Source organism: Orbicella faveolata, unplaced genomic scaffold (genome assembly GCF_042242905.1).
Source record: "Orbicella faveolata isolate gen_17 unplaced genomic scaffold, um_ofav_v1 contig_34, whole genome shotgun sequence".
Lineage (NCBI taxonomy): Eukaryota > Metazoa > Cnidaria > Anthozoa > Scleractinia > Merulinidae > Orbicella > Orbicella faveolata.
This window is the reverse complement of record NW_028301563.1, coordinates 29,693,898-29,711,338: the sequence shown is the minus strand read 5'-3', so window position 1 is coordinate 29,711,338 and position 17,441 is coordinate 29,693,898. Positions and strand designations below refer to the sequence as shown.

At 38.2% G+C, this 17,441-nt stretch overlaps 1 long non-coding RNA gene and 1 pseudogene across 3 annotated transcripts in view; both read right to left on the bottom strand.

The window, feature by feature from the left end:
* Positions 1-14,563, bottom strand: part of LOC110048488 (cartilage intermediate layer protein 1-like) — a 38,327-nt pseudogene extending 23,764 nt beyond the window's left edge. The window contains exons 1-3 of the transcript XR_016210170.1: positions 14,197-14,563; positions 13,508-13,570; positions 9,595-9,663 (exon numbers count right to left, since the gene is read on the bottom strand). The product of XR_016210170.1 is annotated as a cartilage intermediate layer protein 1-like (transcript). The remainder of the gene's footprint in view (positions 1-9,594; positions 9,664-13,507; positions 13,571-14,196) is intronic.
* LOC149105704 (uncharacterized) lies at positions 2,047-9,586 on the bottom strand. 2 transcript variants are annotated; one of them, XR_016210171.1, is made up of 2 exons: positions 7,050-7,391; positions 2,047-4,033 (listed from the first exon to the last, which is right to left on the bottom strand). It is a non-coding gene; the product is annotated as an uncharacterized LOC149105704 (long non-coding RNA). The 2 variants fall into 2 exon arrangements; XR_016210172.1 differs by lacking the exon at positions 2,047-4,033 and adding an exon at positions 4,163-6,789 and having other exon boundaries at positions 7,050-9,586.
* Positions 14,564-17,441: the final 2,878 nt, after the last annotated feature.

The window sequence follows — 17,441 nt, the reverse complement described above, 5'->3', positions numbered from 1 at the left end:
CACTACTTTGACCCAAAAATCCAAATTTGAAGAAAATTGCCGACCCGAAGGTATACTGTAACCTTAATGCCAAAAAACAGGCTGTTTTCCGGGGATGAAAAGCAAGCAGAATATCATGCTGTTTGAGTTTGATTTACATGTATATTTACAATTCCACCAAGAAGTAAAATCGATCCAAAATACTTTACTAAAATCACATTCAACAAAGAGATGGGTCAATGTTTGACTGCCACTGCGAAGGTAACATTGGTCGTTCTCTGTTATCTTATCTCTAAAGAGTCTACGTTTTGTGTACGGAATGTTGTGGTTAATCTTACTGAATTGAAAAACTGACATTCTGACATCGAGAGTTAGTTTGAAAGGAAGCTCATAAATATGTGAAATTTCATCGGCAGAAAAACCTGCCTTTTCAAGCTTTCCTACTGAGGTGGGCTTTTCAAAACTCTTTTTTGTCAGTATTTGTCTAAGCGTCTTACTTGAAATATTTTGTGTATCAATAATCTTATTTTGGCAGTCGTCAGTTTTATTTTCCTCGAAGCTATTCTTGAGTTCCCTTTTCCAACTCAAGGGAATAGCGTTTAAAAGCCCTAAATACTGCAAAAAATGGGTTTTAATGTCGAAGGTATGCTGGGAAACGTCAAGTGTCATAAAATTTCCATCCTCAGTTATCAGATCTTTTACATATTTATCTCCTACTTCATACCACAATCGATAGAAAACTGACTTTCCTGCAATTGTAACAAATTTATAACCTCATTTTTCACCTCATGTGTGAGCCACTATCCTCTGCCATGCATTGAGCACGTGTTTGTAAAATAACGTAAAAACGGTAATCTAGATAGATGCGGGAGAGTTTTAAGTGAGAAATTGCAATCGAAAATAAGTTCTCCTCCAACGTCTCACTGGAAACGTTGAAAATTTATAGAGTATGTAAATAACATGTAATTAACATGTAAATAATCAAAAAGAGACTGTAAAGATTAATTTACATGATTTTTCCCCTTTTACATGTTTTGGAGGTTTCATGTAAAAAACATGTAAATATTTCAAGTGAAACATGTAAATGATGAAGAAAACACTGTAAATGTTTCAAAGCAAAGGGCTAAGATCATGTAAATAACATGCAAACTGTTCCTGCAAATACTGTAAATAGCCTGTAAATTTCTTGTGATTCAACCTGGAAACCCGTAAATAACATGTAAATTTAATACAGGGAGGCTGCCATAATACTGTAAATAACATGTAAATAAAAAGGGGAGGCTGTAAACAACATGTAAATAAAAAAATGGAGGCTGTAAATAACATTGAAAATGAAAACAGGAGCCTGTAAATAACGTGTAAATCAAAAAAGGGAGCCTGTAAATAACATGTAAATCGAAAAAGGGAGCCTGTAAATAACGTGTAAATCGAAAAAGGGAGTCTGTAAATAACATGGAAATCAAACAACGAGCCCATAAAGAACATGTAAATCGAAAAAGGGAGCCTGTAAATAACATGTAACTCGTAAAAGGGAGCCTGTAAATAACATGTAAATGGAAAAAGGGAGCCTGTAAATAACATGTAAATCGAAAAAGGGAGCCTGTAAAAATAACATGTAAATCGAAAAGGGGAGCCTGTAAATAACATGTAAATGGAAAAAGAGAGCCTGTAAATAACATGGAAATTGAAAAAGGGAGCCTGTAAATAACATGTAAATCGAAAAAGGGAGCCTGTAAATAGCATGTAAATGGAAAAAGAGAGCCTGTAAATAACATGGAAATCGAAAAAGGGAACCTGCAAATAACATGGAAATTGAAAAGAGGAGCCTGTAAATAACCTGTAAATTGAAAAAGAGAGCCTGCAAATAACCTGTAAATTGAAAAAGGGAGCCTACAAATAACCTGTATATTGAAAAAGGGAGCCTGTAAATAACATGTAAATCAAAAAAGGGAGCCTGGAAATAACCTGGAAATGTAAAAAGGGAGCCTGTAAATAACATGTAAATCGAAAAAGGGAGGGAGAAACCCTGTACGATAAATAACTTGTAAATAATAACTTGAAGAAAAATGCATGGAATGTACTGTTTTATTGTAATCAAATCTGTTGACCTTAATTATAATAGTAGAAAACATGCAAATTTATACAGAATCAGAAATTTATTGCAATCAGAACAAACTCAGTAAAATTCAAATAGTTTTTATATGCCATGAATAAGGTTTACAATGTACACATTGCAACAAATAAAACATGTTTTCTTTTCTTTCTATCCATAACAAGACGACTTAAATGTAATTTTGTGCATGGCCAAAATATTTTAAAATACCATGACTGAGCTCCTTTAACCGAATTCAAGCACTTTTCAAGACTACTAAAATTCAAGCACTTTTCAAGACTACTAAAATTCAAGACCTTTTCAAGATTGTGCAAAACTATGTCATATTCAACTCTATTTAATTCATAAATAATAAAATGATTAAGAACTATACTGTTGTCAGCTACAACTAGTGAAAATTTTGCAATTTAGGCGTATTACTAAATTAAAATTGTTTGCAAATGGATACCTGTCTTAAATATATACTTAATTCACAAAGTCAAATGTAACATAATGATAATACCTTTGTCACAAAATGAATGAATAAACTGTTTTTTTCTTACTAAGTAATTAATGTAGGATTAAATTAGCCTTAATAATTATTATGAAAAATGTGGGAGGCACGATGGCCTTGTAGTTACATGTAGTGCGCTCAACTCCTGATCGAGCGGTCCGGGTTCAAGCCCTAGGCAGGTACATTCTGTTGTGCTGTTGGGCAACACACTTTACTCTCAGTGCCTCTCCACCCAGGTGTATAAGTAGGTACCAGCGAATTTAATGGTGGGGTAACCCTGCAATGGACTGGCATCTCATCCAGGGGAAGTAGAAATAGTCCTAGTCGCTTCCTGCTACAGAAAGCGGGATAAGCTCCAGCCTGTTGGGCCACGTGGCTCATATGCAGACTTTACCTTTACCTTATTATGAAAATTACTGCAATGTAAGTGTGAAATATTGATCAACTTTTTTCATAGAGTGAATTGTTCTTTTGAAATAACAGAAAATAGGGAGAAAAAACGTTTACCACAAGATAGAGATTGACATTTTAAATTCATCATAAAAACATTCATGTATACATATATACATATACATATACATATACATATACATTGCATAACATAAAACAAGGCTTCTGACATCTTTTAGGCTATGTTTACAAAGTCACAGTTTCCTTCTTTTTCCAAAACTGTACGGAATCCAAACAGGACAAACATTTTGGACCCCTAACAAAACATTCACTGTAAACAATATTCAAAATTTTACTTTTTCTTTTTGTGATAAAAAAAAACTGTACTGTAAAAAAAAAAAATTCATAGGGACCTGTTGAAATTGAAAGGCCTATCTAGTACCATAGTTCCCATAACACATCATAAGTTAATAAATTATTGTTCTGGTACTACATGTATGTAAACATAGCCTTTGCTTTTTATGATGAAATCTTATAGCTGCTGTATTGAATAATAAGTATCAACCTAGCAATCTAAGATATTCAAATTTAATGCTAATTCACTAACACAGGTACAGTGTAGGTGATACTTCAAAGCATTAAAAATAATGTTTAAAGTGGTTGAATTTATGCCAGAAAGTGTTGAAGGTCACCATGTTAGACCGTAATGCACCAGGGGCCCATTTCTTGAAGGTCCCAAAAAGTTTTCGCACCCAGAAAGCCATATCAAAATCTGAAATCTTATGCTTACTGAGCTGTTTTATTCGCTTATTCTCAATATGAACAGAGGTTTCCTTCACACAAGAAGTTTCAGGCATATACAGCTCTTAGTTTTTAGACACAGCTCAATTAAAGATGGCTTTGTGGGCCCGAAAAGTTTCCAGGGCCTTCAAGAAATGGACCTTGGACCCCTTATAGAGTCATAGGTACTGTACACTTCTCAGTGGCTGATTTTTTCCTGATCAAGCATCAATGCCAAGGAATAGGCATGTATTGACCACTCTCAATTTTACTTCATCCTACAAGTAACATAAAACATTTCGTTAAATAAGATAAGTCATGTCTGAGTACGAATCAGCAAATTCTGTGTATGATATCAATCAGCGAATTTTACACTGGAGTTATTATTTTGTTTCTTATCATTCCAATTTATACTGTGACATTTGAAATCGGACTGTAGCCGGTCATGTTGACCGGCCAAAGTAATTTTAGCTCGGTCACGTCTCATTTCTGACTGGTCAAGATATTTACGAAAAAATCAAGTACACATAATGTGAGCCAAATTAAACCCACAAATAGTTTGTTTGTTCCAGTCACTGCTAGACCGTTTAAAGATTGGCTTAATATTTTTCTGAACAGATTTAACCCCAGTCACTTGAGTGGCATTCCTATCAATCTTGAATGCATGACAAACAGCAAGCGAATGGTCTTTAGCCGTTCGAACAGATACATACATGCACTGGTGTATGTTTTCGTTAGAGGTCATAATAAAAAAGAGATAAAAACTCTCAGATTTACAGTTAGGGATTTGATTGTTTATTCAAGAATGAACAACGTGACCGTCTCAACATGACATGACTGGTCAACATGAACGGCGAGTGAAGTTTTTGGCCGGTCAAGTCACCATTCTGGCCAGACATTGCCCGTTGACCGGCCATTATTTTGTGCCCTGAATATTCATCAATCAAACAGATCTTACATCTACATCTGTAGCTACTGTGTGACAAAAAATTTGCATCTCTGATTGGAAGGCACTGAATGTCAGAGGATGTAGAAGAACTAAACTCAAAATCTGTGGCAGTAACTATTCAATGTTCACTATCTCCTACATTGTAATATTCATGCACAATAAATCAAACTCCTATCAAACAATGTTTAAATAATAAGTCGAGTTACTTGCAGGCACAATTTGATTGTTTCTTACGTGCACTTATGCTCTGTTGGTGGACAAAGGTACAGATGATGTCATAAAAGTTTGTTTTTGTTTCTTTGTTATGTATTACGAAGCAGACAGATTCTATGTTGTTGTGCATCTGTTCAGTAATAGATCACAGAAGACATCAAAATGTGGTAAAAACATCAGTAACACACGCCTGAAAAATTCACAAATTCTGTGACACACTCTGGTAATGGCTTATGTGACTATTTTTTGTTTTCACCACATTTTGATGTTATCTGTGATCTACTCAAGGCAAGAAAAAACCCAGGTCTGATTTCCTCAGCCAAGTAAATTTTGCTCTTGGGAGAGCGAAAATAGAAGTTCAGTGGCCCAGTGGGCAAGTGAAATTACAATAATACAGTGTATTATCGTTTGTCTCACGATGTAGTCACTTGAGATGTAGATCGCGACGTTTCGACTGCTTACTGCTAGTCTTCTTCAGGCGATAAGGTCGACTGATTGCACAGTATCATTTATATCACAAAGGTCGGCTGTGTAAAATTACAATGTAGCGTCAGTAGTCTTGTGAGTGTGACTAAAAATGCCAGCTTGATAAATGATAATTTCCAGTCATTCCATTTCAAAACTTAAGACCTAAAGATTAGTTAATTATCAGGTTGAAAGCAGGAATTAGTTTGGAATCCGAGTGTACTTCATTCGCATTTGTCCTCTGATTTCCTTACTGGCCACCACACTGGCAACTAATATTTAAGTGGGGCAAGTGAAAACTGAAATTGACTGGCCCACTGGGCCAGGGACTTACAATTTTTTTTCCTGCCCTGTTACAGATGCATGAACAGATGCATGACACATGAAACCTACATGTATTTGGTAAGAGCCCAATTTCGTACAAGTAAAATGTACAGCTGTGACAGGGCTCTAAAGTGTTGTCTGGTCATCCCAGGGTAAGGCAATCGATTGAAATCGATCCATAAATTGATATAAATCAATAAATTGAAATTAATGTAAGTGTTATCAGTGCTATCGATCAATTGAAAGAAATTCATACTCACATGCTAGAAAAGTTTCAAGTTATCAGTTTGATTTTACCAAATTTATCAGTCATTAGAGAATCAATTGAAAGTTGGTCTCTCTTTGTTAGTTCACCTAAACTGTAGAAAAATTGTGTCCCTCAACACAATGTTTGATTGTAACTTTTTTATGTAGATTTCAAAGGCACTACCAAAAACCCCCAAAACATAGTCCCTGATACATGTATGCCAGCAAAATATTCTGTTTACGAGATACAATGTAATGTTTTAATGCAATTGTATTCATGATTTCATATTTCACTTTAAATCTTTTGTTCATTTCTTTCTTATTAAATGTTGCTTAAAAGATAAGCTAGTATCAGCAAAATTGATAATGCTTATTGAAAATTTGATCACAATCGATGACTCATGACGAATCCTTTTATTGATTTCTGATATCATTGACTAATTTCTATTGATTGTTATGAAATAATTGATTGACTATACTGTGTCGTCCAAGACAAGTAGATTTTCCTGCCTGGGCAAGTGACTATTCCTTTTTTTCAAGTCCTGTGTAGTTTTCACGACAGTTTGAGGTACATGTATACCTCTTTATAAAGTATCATAGTATTTTTTTTGTGTGAAAGAAAATACCACAACATTTAACTAACTACAGTATCAGCACCAGTGGATGCAATGTCCATGTACAGTTGTGTATAACAGCATATTGTAACTTGTATGTAGGTACAACTGTAGACACTTGAGTAACTTCAGAATACTTACTCTAGCATAAGAGAAATTTCTCTGCTGAAGATGGCACATTACATTTTAGCTTACTAGCATTCACATCAGAGGGCAACATAGCCTTACAAGAGCACGCATCAGAAAGAATCATGAGGTGCATATAAGCCAATAACAAATGTCGCATGGTCATGCTCAGTTATCGAGAACAGATAATAACAGATAATAAAGCTCTTTATGCACGGCAGGTAAACATCACCAAAGTCGATTCCACAAGCAATGTAACTTCTCCTTGATAATGACACATTCACAACCAAAGGCAAAACGAAATGTATCTTGACGTTACTTTACTCTACTCGTTCAATTTATGCAAAACTTGCTTACCTGTTGTTGTTGTTGCCTGTAATCGCTATCTTCAGCTTCTGGGTAACGGAAAACTTTGCCTTGAAACCGTGCACGGTGACGAAGCGAAGGTAGAGTGGATTTTGGCCCACTAGGACAGAGCTCGAGTTCGATGCAAGTTCCAACGAACTGCCAAACATGGCGGGAGAACCGAGAGAACCTGGTACCTAACATGAAGACCGCTGATTCCTGCTTGTTGGAGATCGGGCACTCACAAGGCTGGTATGCTCTTATAAAGGGACTGGGATAACAGTGATGGCAATGAAAGCACAAAACGGTAGAAATCACCAAAAAAAAAAAAATTACTTTTGTTGTTTTCGGATTGTTAAAAATGTCATTTTGGGTACCGAAAAAAAGTCAGCTATCATTTTCGGAAAGGCGATGAGACCTAACGTTTTCGGGAAATGGTCAAAAAAGACCTAATAAGTTCGAGAATACTCAAGTTCCTCTAGAATAACAGTACAGATAAACTTTTTTTTTTGCAACCTAAAATTAACCTACAGAGCTTTGAAAGTACTCCAGATAGCCTAAAACAGCGTTTAAAAGCATTCGAGAGAAAACTGTCGTTGGGTGTCCCTGACGGTTCCCTGCCTAACCTAACTCCGCGTCAGTTCAAACTCGGTCACCAGGGCTCTTTCCGTCTTGAACTCACACCATACGTGACGCTTTCATGGACCTTTATGAATAAATACGTACGTGTCCGAGAATTAATTTTTCTCTTTTCTAGAGACGTAAGCTTGGGACGCCTGCATGTGCAGTAACAATTCTAGTTTTATTTTGTCGTTGTGGGTGCGCGGAAAGTTCACAAGAAGACAGCTTAGTGCGGTGTCGATCAATGCAGCGATTTAGTTTGGTGCATACCTTCTAACTCAACTTCATTTAAAGCACACTATTGCACACACTTGGACTTTAGAGAAGTTCAAATGCTTCAACGTAAAAGGCACCTTAATGGAGGCTTCACGGTAGGTTTACATTTGAACAGTCTCCGTTGGTTGTACCGTTACACCAGAGTTATATTAAATAAGCCCACTTTTCCATTACATGGTTTTTGCAGGGTTTAAACAGGCCTCCTCTTAAATTTAGATCTTTTTTTCTAAGAGTCTCCATTTTACATTAACGTGGTCCTTACAGTTTTTCGAAAAGCCCCCATTATCTCATTTAAATTGTTTTCACAGACTTTGCAAGGTCCCCATTTTTAATTTACATGTTTTTAACAGGCTATTTACAGCCCCCCACCCCACCCGTGCAACTTCTAGCTTTTCCATTTACATGGTTTTTACATATTTCTTACAGGTTCCCTTTTTTCATTTACATGGTTTTCACATGTTTCTTACAGGCCCCCTTTTTTCATTTGCATGGTTTTTACATGTTTCTTACAGGCCCCCTTTTTTCATTTACATGGTTTTTACATGTTTCTTACAGGCCCCCTTTTTTCATTTACATGGTTTTTACATGTTTTTAACAGGCCCCCTTTTTTCATTTACATGGTTTTTACAGGGTTACAAACATAACATTTCCAGACTTTTTACAGCATTCGGTTGAATTATTTACACGTTTCTCACATGGTTTAGCAAAGCAATTTACATGTTTTTTACAAAGGCAGATACTGTAAAAGTGCGTAAAATATTTTACAGGTTTTTACATGTTCTTTAAATGATCATTGTCGACAAAGACAATGTTAATCACTATTTACAGAACATTTACATGCTGTACTAAAAGCTGTAAATTTCCTGTAATTTTATTTTACAAAACCCTAACATGTAAATTGTAATTTACAAAGAATGTAAATCAAGATTTACATACTGTAAATTAAAATTGACATGTCCATGTAATTATAAATTTTCAACTTTTCCAGTGGGACCGGTATCTCAAACTCAGTAATTAATGCTGACATTATCAACAGAAGTTTGCTTCATTTTAATTCTGAATTGTATAGACGTAACATTAACACGAAATGCGTCTGGTACACAAAGACGAAGAGGATATAAGGTGTAATTTAGTATTTTTCCGCGATTCCAAGACGCAATTTTGATATTGAGTTAACCGGCCTTTTACCCACAAAATTAAACTCATCAGTGATTTCACCCCTTTGACACAGTGCACTCAGTTTGTATATTCAGTACCTTGTTTTCTCCATTAAATGCCACTGCATTTTAGTTCAAACGTGCCTTCTTTTATCCAGCGTTTATTTGCCTTTTGCAGTTTATTCTAGGCTGGAGTTTATGAGAGTTTTTACTGATACATTTGAAAGCCATATACCTCATTAAAAAATATACTTAACGTTTATAACACCTCCGGAATATAATAAATTTCTTGAGGGCCTTTTTGCAAATTTACCTGACAGACGAACCCGGCGTTTTGATCAAGAAAATACGGTATCGAATTTAATCAGCAAAACGCCGAAACATTTTACACTAGATCAAGTTGCATGTGGTTTCACTTCCCCTTTGCTCACGTTCTTTCCTAGGGTAAGCAAACGAACTGAGTACATATTATTCCGCAAAGTATGATTCTATCAAACACTTACCGCTCGAAGAAGATGAGGGAAAGATTCCTGCTGGCTCTCCAGTACCTTTGGCTTTCGAGCCTTTCTCAGCTACACGATAACGGGACAAAAAGTGAAGTTAAAACAAGTAAATTTGTGTATTATAGGAGCCAGAATTCAGTGCTGGGAAGAAACCTGATCCAGTTGCTGCGTGTAGACTACACTGTAGTCTGTCTCGTAAATAAATATGGTCATGGCAGAGCAGGCTAAGGTAGAAAATTGGCGCATCAAATTTGCCTTGCTCAGGTACTTTGTAACGTATTTTCCAATCAGGGATGCTGCGACAGCGACAACTATAAGCACAGCAATAACACCCGCAAGATCACAACTCTTCGTCGAGGTCTTGAGGGAAGCTTGACATCCACCAAATCTCTAGTCGAGGGTTGGTGGATGTCCGGTAAGCCTTCATTAGTCAGACGGATATCTTCTACAGGGATCATTTCCTCTTTAGACGACGCCATTTCGCGGAGTGTAAGCGATACGCTTAGTGCGGTCGCGTTGAGAAAGTAATCGAGCCTGGTGTTTGCGATCCGATCTTGAAGGAAGTGCAACGAGGAAGTAAATTGCAAATACGTCCAATCAACGAATGTAAACAGCAACCAGATCACGAAATGCTTTGTGTTGGAATGTTAAGCAGCTAGGACAAAGGTTGTCAATCTATAAATATTACTCTTGCACGATTATTGCTGTTTTTTGTTTATTTTAACAGTAATAGAAATAAAAGTAAATTTTAGTGAGGATGGCGCAGCATGGATGGCCGTCACAGTAGTGAGACCGCTCGCCTCCCACCAATGTTGCCCGGGTTCGATTCCGGCCCGGTGTCATATGTGGGTTGAGTTTGTTGTTGGTCCTCGCCTTGCTCCGAGGGTTTTTCTCCGGGTTCTCCGGTTTTTTTTCCCTCCAGAAAACTATCATCTCCAAATTCTAATTCGACCAGGATACGGGCGCCGTTGCTCTGTCACTCGGATTAATCCATTTCGCCCCAACTCCGGGCGCTGCTCTTGGTTACCAAAACTGAGTTCTAAGAGAGAAACCAGTTCCCTTGTGCCAGTCTCCACATTATCACACTGTCTGGCCCAGTTGAGATGCTGTTGATCATGATTGGAGTCCAGTGGCACTAACCCCCTTTCCCGGGGGGACTCCAATATAAAATTAAAAGGACGGAGAGCTCGTCGGAAGTTTTGACAAAGCCCCTAAGAGTTACAAAGATCCTGTTTTGTGGGTGTGGCTTGAAGTTTTTTCCACCCCTACGAGGTTAAAATATCAAAACAAGACAATAACTGACACTTGCTTTTTCGACTCTTTTTCTGGCTCAATACCCTAAAAGGACCTAAAAGGTTCTGCGATAGCTCTCGAGGCCGAATACGCTAAGAGGTAGCAAACCCGCTTTTTTAACCCCTTAAAGGCACGACAAATGTCCGACAAACTGGTCTGAATGATCAAAGTGCACCCCACCAGAGGTGGTCCCGAATATTTAGGTCCGACCGATCGACCCGAAACAGACCTTTCGTTTTGACTTCCATTTCCGGAATTTTGGCTCAATGAAAGCACTCCAGGTTTTACATTAGAGTGGTTTGACACTGGGTAACGGGAAACCGCCGAAAACGAAAGTAATTGCTCTGGCCATTAATCACAATAAAACATAGATAATTAAATGGACCAATCGAAACAGTTAATCAAACACATGTAGCCGACATGAAGCGCGGGAAACTTTTGCAAGCATCAGTGCCGCCCTCACAATTGGTTTTGGTTTTACTTCTGATAGTATGAAAAGGGGCGCGAGGTTTTTAAACTAATTGCGCAGCGTAGAAACAAGTGCTAACTACTTTCGAAAACAGCTCTAAGACAAGCAGTTCTGGATAAACTACAGGCTTGCCATTGAAGTTTCCATGAGAGCGCATTTGACGTTTCAGTGCTTCCCCATGAATGCCGAGACATAAAAGAAATTTGACAAGCTCCCTCAGTTTTAAAACAGACGATGCTGCTAACATGTTTACAAAGTGGTCGCAGATCTGCATCCATTTTTCCGTGGCAAGTGTCACGATCAATGCGCACGCGTCACGCTACCTTTTTTAGCAAAGGTAGTTAAACCTTTATTGCCGTGTTTTTTTGAGCAAAAACACAGTGAAAATTTCAGTCACCATCGATGTAAGATGCCGTGATTAGGTCGTATTGAAATCTTTAAAGTGATATGAAAGATTCGGCCGCTCATCAATTATTTGCCTTTGCAACGGTTTTCATTACAGAGAAAAAAATACAGTCTTAGTTTTGCTCTCTGTCATAATAACGGAACGTATTCAGGACAAACAGGTAATACATAACTATAAAAATAGTCGTAGTTCAGCCGTTATTTCAAAATTTCCGACAAACAACCCCGTCCTTTTTATATCGAAGTTCCCCCGGGGCAGTTACAAAATTGGTTTAAATTATCTTGGACGGTTTCCAAAGTCCTAGGTTACACGACTCTTTGCTTAACCTTATCATATGTCTGCATGACCTGTCTACAGATTTGGTACTAGCTGAATTGCACGCAAGTGAGAAAGCAGCTAAATAGGTTTAGTTTTCAATTTTTGTATCGTCTTAGAACTCTATGAAACGCTTATGCCGTTTTTAGTGAAGCCTGAATGAGAATGCCTGTGACAGGACAGTCATTTCCAAAGTCCTAGTTTACACGACTCTATTACATGTCTGCATGACCTGTCTACAGATTTCAGTGGTACTAGCTCGGAATTGCACGCAAGTGAGAAAATAGCTAAATAGAATGAGTTTTTAATTTTTGTATCGTCTTAGAACTCTATGAAACGCTTATGCCGTTTTCACTGAAGCCTGAATGAGAATACCTGTGACAGGACAGTCATTAAGTTATGTCAAGAGAAAATGGTGACGTGGAATTAACGGCCGGGGCCTCTACAATAATCATCAGGATTTGTATGAGGTAGATTTGGGAATTCTGTACATGTGCTACAACAACCGAGCAATGTCGGCTTGCGTTTTCCCCTCTTGTTTTCAACTGTTTGCTCAAGAAATATTATATGTTCAAACCAAACTATAAACTTCTACTGCAACAGTTCTACCCTCGACCGGGCTTTCAACATGCAGTAGCTAGGCCACTATTAGTATTTACTAAGCTAAGAAAATAAATACACTGCGGCCTTACGAGCAAAACCTACTTTCAGCTGTAGTTAGTAATTCCAAAGTAAAGAAAAATAGTAAACGGACCGGTATCTCAAATTCAGTAATTAATGCTGACATTATCAACAGAAGTTTGCTTCATTTTAATTCTCAGGAATTGTATATACGTAATATTAACACGAAATGCGTCTGGTACACAAAGACGAAGAGGATATAAAGTGTAATTTAATATTTTTCCGCGATTTCAAGACACAATTTTTTTGATATTGAGTTAACCGGCCTTTTACCCACAAAATTAAACTCATCAGTGATTTCACCCCTTTGACACAGTGCACTCAGTTTGTATATTCAGTACCTTGTTTTCTCCATTAAATGCCATTGCATTTTAGTTCAAACTTGCCTTCTTTTATCCAGCGTTTATTTCAGTGCCTTTTGCAGTTTATTCTAGGCTGGAGTTTATGAGAGTTTTTACTGATACATTTGAAAGCCATATACCTCATAAAAAAATATACTTAACGTTTATAACACCTCCGGAATATAATAAATTTCTTGAGGGCCTTTTTGCAAATTTACTTGAGAGACGAACCCGGCGTTTTGATCAAGAAAATACGGTATCAAATTTAATCAGCAAAACGCGGAAACATTTACACTAGATCAAGTTGCATGCGGTTTCAATTCCCCCTTTGCTCACGTTCTTTCCTAGTGTTAACAAACGAACTGAGTACATATACTTCCGCAAAGTATGATTCTATCAAACACTTACCGCTCGAAGAAGATGAGGGAAAGATTCCTTCTGGCTCTCCTTTGTCTTTCGAGCCTTTCTCAGCTACACGATAACGGGGCAAAAAGTGAAGTCAAAACAAGTAAATGTGTGTGTTATAGGAGCCAGAATTCAGCGCTGGGAAGAAACCTGATCGAGTTGCTCTAAGTCAGGACTACGCTATGGTCTGTCTCGTAAATAGATATGGTCATGGCAGAGCAGGGGCCCGTTTGTATCGAAGGTCCCGAAAAGCTTTCGCACCCGGAAAGCTGTAGCAAAATCTCAATCCCTATGATTACAGAGCTGTTTTATTCGCATATTCTTAGTATAAACAGAGGTTCCATTCCGTACAAGAGGTTTCAGGCGTATACACCTCTCTGTCTTAAAATACCAATTAACAAAAAATGGCTTTTCGGGCCCGTAAACTTTCCCGGGCTTTCGAGAAACAGGCCCTAGGGTAGAAAATTGGCGTATCAAATTCAGGTTTTCAGTACAAACGTTTCTGAGGAAAAACGTCTGATAAATTTATTCTAAGTCGATTCAAAAGTTTAAGATTTATTAGCCTTTTTACCCAAAGACACAACCGGCTGTATCAACTGAAGAACACTGATGGCGACAGCTTAATTACATGTAAAAATTAAAATAGAAAGCTTCGACCAAGGTACAGTGATAAGAAATGTATCATTACTTACATTTGCTATTTGCCTCGCTCAGGTACTTTGGAACGTATTTTCCAATCAGGGATCCTGCGACAGCGAGAACTATAAGCACAGCAATAACACCTGCAATGATCACAACTTTTCGTCGAGGTCTTGAGGGAAGCTTGACATCAACCAAATCTCTAGTCGAGGATTGGTGGATGTCCGGTAAGTCTTCATTAGTCAGAGAGATATCTTCTAAAGGGATCATTTGCTTTTCAGACGACGCCATTTCGCGAACTAAGGCTAGTCTTAGCGGTACGCTTAGTACGGTCGCGAAAGTAATCGTGCCTACTGTTTGCAATCCGATCTCAAAGAATGTGCATTGCAAATACGTCCACTGAATTAAACGAATGTAACTAGGAAACAGATCACGAAATGCTTTGTGTTGGAATGTTAAGCAGCTAGGACAAAGGTTGTCAATCTTGCACGATTATTGTTATTGTTTTTTTTTTTTGCTTATTTTAACAGTAATAGGAATAAAAGTAAATTTTTAATAGCAGGGATGGCGCAGCATGGATGGCCGCCGCAGTAGTGAGAGCGCGTCGCCTCCCACCAATGTTGCCCGGGTTCGATTCCAGCCCGGTATGTGGGTTGAGTTTGTTGTTGGTTCTTGCCTTGCTCCGAGGGTTTTGCTCCGGGTTCTCCGGCTTTTTTCCATCCAGAAAACCAGCATCTCTAAATTCTAATTCGACCAGGATAGAGGAGCCGTCGCCCTGTCGCTCGGGCGGATTAATCCATTTCGCCCCAACTCCGGGCGCTGCTCTTGGGTTACCAAGACTGAGCTTTAAGAGAGAACCAGCTCCGTTGTCCCAGTCTCCACACTATCACACTGTCTGGCGCAGTTGAGATGCTTTTGGGCTTAGTGATACCGAATGCCAATATTACTTCACATTCATAAGATTTCTTTGACGATTTCCTTACGTAACCACGAGTATATCCTTGGAAAAAAATACCGATTTTAATATCATTCAATTTATTTCCAGGAAAAATGGACCCTAGCTCTGAAAAGTGTTTTGGTGTCCGCGTTGGGTCTAGAATAAGACTGTAAAGATGTGATTAATTCTTACTGGAATGAACTGATTCTTTTATCATATACTTTGCATGAAGTTTAATTTGATATTCACTTAGTTTTACAATATTTTTGCACGATCCATAAGCTGCAGAGCTTTAAATCTTTCACCGTGCTGTCTGTCTGAACACTAGCCAGCGAGCAGGTTCACCTTTGAGTCATACTCGCGATAGGCCAAGATTGAAGCTATCCAGCGGGGTGGAGTCTGGTGAAAAGGCACCTGTGCTCCAACGTGAGCCTGCACGCAGGCTATTTGAACACAGGCGTGCGGCAACTTCAGACTTCAAGGGGGAGGGGGGGGGGGAGTTTGTGGTCTTTTTGTCCGAAAAATTTACAAAATGCCCAGATACGTGAGTGTTGAACTTAAGATATAAACGCACTCGAATTTCAGGAAAAACAGTAGCGTTCACAATTGTCACGTCTAATTAAACTGCTCTTATAACAAACAAATAGCTAGTTTGAAACCTCGCATACTCTACGATCTCAAGCAACAGGCTAGTAAAAACAGAATCTGCGCTTGTTTTGACTTCACTTTTTGTCCTGTTATCGTGTAGCTGAGAAAGGCTCGAAAGACAAAGGTACTGGACAGAATCTTTCTTGATAAAAGAGAACGTTATTTCTTGCTGAACGAAAATTTCAAGAGGAAATTAACAAAAGGCGGTTTGTGGAGCCGTTCTAAACGGTTCCGCAGTTTCAACCACCCAGACCACACACACAAAAAAAGTCAGCTTCGCTCGCTTTGATTTTTTTGCTGGAAGTTGGGAATAGAAATAATATTCATATCGTGAATATTCATATCGTTTCCACGATACATATTTCAGTAACTGGATTTTGCAAAACAGAATACCTAAATTCTTCAAATCATTTGACTTTAAGTCCGTTTTGGCAAGAAAAACATTTAACGTTAGAGAGAGTAGCCCACAAGCCTTGAAACCTTTCGGAATGTTTTCGGCCAAATTTACTGTTTTCTCAACCATAAGCGTTTTGCCCAAAAGTTTTAAAAATCTTCATTACTAGGGGATCTGCAGCCTGATTCTTTCGTTAAACTACCCTCTCTCCCTCCTTGTTAGTCGTACGTTTTTACAAATGGATGAATGTGGCCAAGTGCCTTTTCGTTCGATTTTCTTATAATCGGCTTTCCGAACTAAATTTTTGTGGCAAATTTTGTATTTGTTCCGAAGTGCCACCAACCCCCAAAATTTTTTTTCGCTAATATAAATTTCTTTTTTTCTCCTGATCACCACTGCGAAAAAATAATCGTTGTAGCTATTTTCGTTATTTTCTTATGAATTTTGAAAGTTTGTTAAATTGCCCTATTCCATGTTCACGGCCGAGGAATTGCGAGAATGGGACGAGTTGGCTTCTGACGTCATTTCGGGAATAACAATATTTTGTTTCTGAAAATAATATATGCGAGCGTGCGATACTGTGTGTCAAAATCGTTGCAGAATGCAAGGAAGATGTGTCGTTGGAGGCTGTAGCAATGCCGGATGCGTAGGGTAGGGTATTCCTCAACATTCGATGCCTCTATCTCGATGAAACTCGACCAGAAACGAGAAAAAGACCAAAGGAGTGGGCTGATCTGTGCGAAGCTAAAGCCGGGGAATCTAAAAATGTTTTGACACTCCGAAATCTGCACGTTCTGTCAAGTCAAATTACAAACTCTTCTTGTTCATTGACATTTTTGTAACTCTTAAGTTAACTCTTCGGCCATTATTTGTACCTTTATAACCCAAATGGACCGGCAAATTGTCGATCCTGATCCTGGGCTAAATTTCAACGCGGCGATCTCGACTGGCGACCCGCACTTCGAAATGGAAAAATATATATATATACATCGCAGCCTTCCAAATCCTGGCTAGACTCCGAATTGTAATGCTAGATGATATTTTGAATCACAAATAACCCAAAAATGTTTTGACAGTCCTCGAAGCTCAGACAAAAGTCTCTTCAGTGTTTTTAGCCTGGTTCCCGTAGTGACGTCACTAGTAGCCCGACCCAGATCCCACCTTTGCGCGGTTGTGAACATTAAAGTTACATGCTCAAACGCCTGTAGAAACGCAGGGCTTTTATCAATCGAGATAATTTTTTCGCTGAAGTAATCAGAGAAACTAGTAGATTGGAAAAATAAATTGGGGTTAGTTGGCACTTTTTTGCGCTTTATATT